This window comes from Eleutherodactylus coqui, chromosome 3 (genome assembly GCF_035609145.1).
Source record: "Eleutherodactylus coqui strain aEleCoq1 chromosome 3, aEleCoq1.hap1, whole genome shotgun sequence".
Classification (NCBI taxonomy): Eukaryota; Metazoa; Chordata; class Amphibia; order Anura; family Eleutherodactylidae; genus Eleutherodactylus; species Eleutherodactylus coqui.
The window spans coordinates 251,018,934-251,025,679 of NC_089839.1; positions in this window are offsets into that span (position 1 = coordinate 251,018,934).

The window sequence follows — 6,746 nt, forward strand, 5'->3', positions numbered from 1 at the left end:
AAGAGTATAATTGCAGGATTAGACTACATGAGGCTCATTTGTAGTCTATTATTACGCAGCTACAGAGCCTGCATATAAGCTGAACACCTAAAAGTTTGAGTGTTTTCCAAGATTTCCATGCCTAGTAGCCTATAGTAAAATAAAGTTTAGAATACTGTAATCCTAACTACTGTGAGTAGCTTCCAAGAAAATTATAGCTTTCTGTGGTCAGAAAACTATGCAATATGAGTTTCTCAGAACCTCGAGTAATCAGAAAAAGCAATTTGTGGGCTGTGATAATGATTTGCTGAAGTTGATCATACTGACCCAATTGATATCAACATAAATTCTTATCCAGAACACACAAACTCGAGACAGTGACAACATATTTGGCATTTGGTGACCTATGATCCACAACCTTTCAAAACTGCGTGGGGAAACTTGTGGAAAAAACTATTGCAAGCTAAAATGGTGTCATGTATAGATACTATTTCATATCCTGCCCTCTGGCAAGGAAGGTAATATGCTCTTCATTGGGCTAAGTTGATGATATTCACAAAGACTGTAATGTTTTGAAAACAATGTGAATCGTCATGTTTTGGCTTTTCCAACTTTGTTTAGGTTTTCCAACTTGAGGTTTCCTCAACCCCTATTATCCAGATTGTTAACTGTTGCAAGGATCTAGCACAGTGGTCGTAGACTGGGCATTCCCTGTGATGATCCTATTTCTCCAATTCCATGCAATAGGCAATGGTTCAGATGCACTTATTTCTAGGCACATCATTGATCACATCAAGAAAGAGGCAATTCCATCAATTAGCTCATCATCATAAACTGCAGTCCATGTGAATGCTAAAAGCATTAATTGCTTAAAAAATGACTCAATAGCTATTTTGTTTATCGCAACTTGATAGAATTTCTGAGCCATTTTAAAATGTAGCTACTTTTTTCTCCATATTATAGAATATGAAAATTACTTGGAAATCCCTTTTAAACCGCTAATGAATGTTTTGCCTACTCTGTGAATAAAAGCCTTGCTGCAAAAGTCTGTGTGTAACTATGGCCTCATTCAAAGTACAAAGAGTACAAAGTTTGGTTTATAAGGGGTAGGTATGAAAGTGTAAGGAAAAAATACACAAAAAGAAGGTGGTGGGGATGAATGTCTTAGTTCCTTAGGGATAGAGAGTTGTTGTAGCTAAATATGGTACTTTATATAGGCTAAGTGTTTTACAAAAGTCAGGACTATTAAAATGAATCTCTCACCACGTTCACGCTCTCCTGTCTGAGGGTGGCATTAAGTAGTAATCAGCATACTGATTGTAATCAGCAGTGATATGTGACTTACGTATCTGTAAGGGAGTGGTGGTTCCCAGCTCTCACTTACTAGTGGCTTTCAGTTGCTATCAGAGCTGTAAGCCACTAGTAAGTGGGAGCTGGGCACAAAATGTTAAACCTCCGCCCCTCCCGATTAAAAATGTGTCTGAGAGAGAGGGACCAGGTGCAGGCAGTGCCAGGAAAGAACAGCACCTGCCGTGCTGCTTGGGAGACTCTCCTCTGGCGTCCAAAGGAAAGTTTAGGCAAGGGAAAGAGACATGTGACAGGTGCCGGAGGGACCATTTTCCTCTAGCCTCTAAAAGGCTGTAGAAGAGTGGTTCCACCCCCATAGTGATGCAGGTGGTGATGTAGCTAGCAAGTCATTGCCCAGAAGAACACTCCTTCCATAGGGAAACATTGAGACTAATTTTTTACCCAGCAGGAAAGTCCTCGAGACTTGGAGAGGCCTGCAGGTGGACTAGATAAAGAAAAAAAAAGCTGCATCACAGGGGTTAGTCTGAGCAGCATAGCAGAGAGAAGAGTGCAACAGCAAACCCAGCCTGTGTCTTAAAGTGGCGAAGGCTACTCATGATACTAATGCAGTGCTATCCTCATGGAAGGGAACAGTACTAAGAAACTAAAAGGCCCTGAAGATGTGGGGGTCCAAAGAAGCCGTGCATAATAAATCCTCTCCAGGCCCTCTTCCCTGCAGTGCTGGACACTGTGGTGGCAGTGCCAAAGGGATGCCAGCAAGCAGTGAAAGGTGCATAGACTGAGCGTGAGCAGACTACAATCCTTAGAACTGTATAAGTTTAAATTCCCTGGCCACAGTAGAGGATCATGAACTCGCTGAAACTGTGATGATGGTTACGCCATAGTTAAGAGCAGTTGTAAAAGATGCTGTCAATTATATGAGATTTCATGTGCCTTGCTGCTGCCAAGAGGAAATAAGGAGATGAGACAATGTGTAAAGAGAAACATATACAGAGTAAAACAAACTCTGCGCTCATAGGAGTACTGACATTCCGTGTTTCCACGAAAATAAGACACTGTCTTACAATTTTTGCCCCAAAAGAGGCACAGTGCCTTATTTTTGGGGGTATGGGGCGGGGCTTATACTCACCTGGTTCGCAACATCCCGATGGTCTTCCGCGGCGCTGAGTGGAGTGACATTACTGAGTGGTTGTGATTGGGTCATCGAGTGCCGGCTGTGATTGGTTGCTGGCGCTCGATTAGCCAATCAAAGCGCTCGCTTTGCAGGTGGTGGGGTATTCCAAGCCCTGTCACCAGAAGAAGCTGAGATGGCAGACGGGGAGGAATCTGCAGTTTGCTGCAGCACCGCCGGAGACCATCGGCACACCCCAGACCAGGTAAGTAGTGTGTGTGTGTGTGTGTGTGTGTTGGGGGGGTTAGCTAGGTCTTATTTTCAGGGGAGGTCTTATATATCAAGCCTACCCTGAAAACCGGGGCAGGTCTTACTCTCTGGGTAGGACCTACTTTTGGGAAAACACTATCTGAATTGTGTTCAATTTAGCAAGGATAAGAGTTATAGTTGTTACCACTTACTTTGAAGGAGGGGGTGTGGTGTACAAAAGTTCCCTCCTAGTAGTAGTAACAATAGATCTTAATTACTTGCAATAAATTATGGAGGCAAAAATAATTTTTACCACTTATTTTGAAAGGAGGGGGTGTAGATTACAGAAGCCCCCCCCCCCCCCCCCCTAGTAATAGTAACCACAGAATTTAGATACTTTGCATCAAGTCCATAGATTTAATTTCAAGACAGAGAGACAAGTGACAATAGTACAGGTAATACAGGCCGTGCAGGCAATGCATTTCTGTGTGTTCAAAGCAGAAAAGGGAAGCATACTGTACTGGACAAGCAGAAAAGGGAAGAATTTTATATCAATATGCAGGAAAGAAGGGCCATCTATGCACTCAAAAACAACAAGGAGATCAACCTTTAAACCTGCAGATAAAGGTAGTGTTAGTGTTATAGTCCTCACGAATACATCGGACTTCGAGAAATAAGCAGAAAGGCAGCTGATGGACAGCAAATACTACACCAAAGTGGATCAAGACCCAACTCAGAAATATGTGAGGGAATTGAGAAGGGTCATCAGAAAGCTATCGGTGGGCTCCACAAAACTTCTGGAATTGATACCAGAGAAACCCAGGGTTAGAGTATTCTATATGCTTCCAAAACTACAGAAAGCTTGCAACTAAGGGAAGCTAATTATCTCAGGTGTGGGCACCCTCACTGAAGAAATCTCAGGATGGGTGGAAGGTGTCCTCAAACCACTGGTGAGGAATACAACCAGCTACTTGCAGGACACCATAGACCTATTGAACAAACTCAACCATAGGCCCCATCCAGATGGCGCAATCCTGGCCACAATGGATGTGAAGTCCTTATACTTCAACATCCCACATGAAGATGGACTGACCACCTGCCAGGCACACCTTGAGGCCAATGAGGTTACCTCTGAGTCAGTGTTACAACCTACAAGATTCATACTCGCACACCATTGTTCTTCTTTGACAAAAGAGATCTTCTTGCAACTTACTGGGACCGCCATGGGCCGTAAAATGGCACCACAACATGCCAATCTTTTCATGGCAACACTGGAGAGTGATTGATGAGGCAGGAGGCCAAAAAAATCAAACCATTGGCCTACTTCCACTACATTGATGACATCATAATCATCTGGACCAACACCGAACAAGAACTAATAAAATTCCATGAGAGATGCAGTGTATTCCACCCCACCTAAAACCTGACATTAAGCCACTTGTATACAGAAATCTACTTTTTGGACACCACCAAAAAATTTTGAACAACTCAATACAGACATCCCTATACTGGAAACCGACTGATTGACCAACATACCTCAGATGCAACAATTCCTATCCTAAACACATCAAAAAGTCCATAGTCTACAGCCAGGCCATCAGATACCACCGGATCTGCTCAAAACACACCAGACAGTGAGGAACATTTACACAATCTCAAAAAGACATTTTTAAATCAGGGCTACTATCCTACCTCAATTGACAAGCAAGCCACCAGGTTACCCAGAAATCAACTACTCCAATACAAGTAGAAAAGAAAAAAAATGGACGTGTGCCTCTAGTAGCGACCTAGAATTCACAGCTAGAGGTACTAAAGCAGACTGCAAAGAAACTCCATCATACCCTACACAAGGATGACCATGGGAAAACCATATTCCTGGACCCTCACTTTCTATGTTACAGGCAACCTTCTAATTTGAGGAACTATGTAATCAGGAGTGCATTGCCCTCTGACTCACAAAAAGGAACTTATCCATGTAAGGTAAGGAGTTGCAATACTTGCCCACATATACTGACTGCAGACAGGATACGGATCCCCAACACACAGCAGGACTATAAGATCCCTGGGACATTCACATGTTCCACGTCCAATATTGTGTACCTGATCTGGTGCAGTAAATGTCCCGTTGGGGGGGTTTATATTGGGAAAACAGGACGAAAACTGCGAGCCAGGATGAGATCTCATTGTCACTCAATTAGAGAGGGAAAGACTGAACTACCTGTGGAAAAATATTTTTGTGGTCAGGGACATAGAGCAGATGAGTTATTATACTGATGGGCAATTTCAAGTCACAGTGTCACAGAAGAATTTGGGAGTATAAATTTATAGTCATGTTTGATACCCTCAAGAATGGAATGAACCTCAGCCCGGGATTCTTACATAGGTGGAAAATATGAAGGGTCTAAAGGAGGTCGAGAGGGATGTCCTCTTCACAATCATTATATTTTTTTCTTTCTTTAAAACTTCATAAAAATTCAGAACTTGACTTGTAATAATGTTGCCATCCAATGGGTGGTGCTGCATCTCCTTCCATTTGCAGGTTGAAGGAGAGATAAGACACATCATAAAACTGTCCTGATCTCAGTGGACTGATTTGGGATTTATGGCTCAGCTCACTTTGACTGTTGTTTTAAGTTTTAAAGTGGAAAAAAAAACCGGTCTTGAATTTCTGTGTGTGAACATTTATTTAGATCAAGAGGAGTGTGTTCCCTTCCCCTCTGCATCTGTATGTTATAATTATGTGCCATCCAAACTAGTTTCATTCATTAGCCTGATGAAGGGTGCAAGATGTCCTCGAAAGCTCGCTATAACATCATGTATTTTTATTAGCCATTAAAAGGTATCATATCTACAAGATTATTTGGTTTCTCTTACTGAGAACAATCACACTTTGCTCTACTGGCTAACACCGTACCAAACCTTTTTTTTCCACTGTGCATTCAAATGCACCTTCCTCAAGCCTTCCTTTACTTTTCTTTGCATGTTCCAAAACTCTGTGGGAGTTTATTGGATTCCTCTGCGGCTCTCTTGTTTTGTGGATGCTTCTGGTGGCATAGGAGCACTAGTTATCAGTAAAGCCAGGACTGCAGATGTGGAGGCCTGGTCCCTACCCTTTGGGCTCTAGGCATCCACACCAGGTAAGTTCGCCCTTTAATTCACCTATATGCTTTTGAGTATTAGATTTTTTCCTTTGTGGCGCTACTCCATTTTTACTACTTTTAATATACAGAGTACAGTCACTTTAGGGAGAGTTAATGCCATTTTGTTAAGTAATGTTAAAGTACCTGAACCCTGCTATTGAGCGCAATACTGTCCATTATGCACATGTTCACTGATTTTTTTTTAAATATTTTTTAATATTCCACCTCTGCCTCAATCTGTCGACTGCTGCGCCATCCTGAGCCTGCCACCACCTAAGACTTGATTGTAAAGTAGTTTATCAGTAACTTACATTTTATCAGTAATAGAACAGATACAAGATTACGTAAAGATAGTGACAGATTCTCTTTAAAGGGGTTGTCCCGCGCCGAAACGGTTTTTTTTTTTTTTTTTAACCCCCCCCCCCCCCCCGTTCGGCGCGAGACAACCCCGATGCAGGGGTTAAAAAAACAAACCGCTCAGCGCTTACCTGAATCCCGGCGGTCCGTCGTCTTCATACTTACCTGCTGAAGATGGCCACCGGGGTCTGCTCCCTCGGTGGACCGCAGCTCTTCTGTGCGGTCCATTGCCGATTCCAGCCTCCTGATTGGCTGGAATCGGCACGTGACGGGGCGGAGCTACACGGAGCCGGCATTCTGCACGAGCGGCTCCATTGAAGAGAGCAGAAGACCCGGACTGCGCAAGCGCGGCTAATTTGGCCATCGGAGGGCGAAAATTAGTCGGCTCCATGGGAACGAGGACGCTAGCAACGGAGCAGGTAAGTAAAAAACTTTTTATAACTTCTGTATGGCTCATAATTAATGCACGATGTACATTACAAAGTGCATTAATATGGCCATACAGAAGTGTATAGACCCACTTGCTGCCGCGGGACAACCCCTTTAAGCATGAAATAGTTATTGCTCCATTAGCTCTCTCAAGTTCAAAATCCATTTCATAA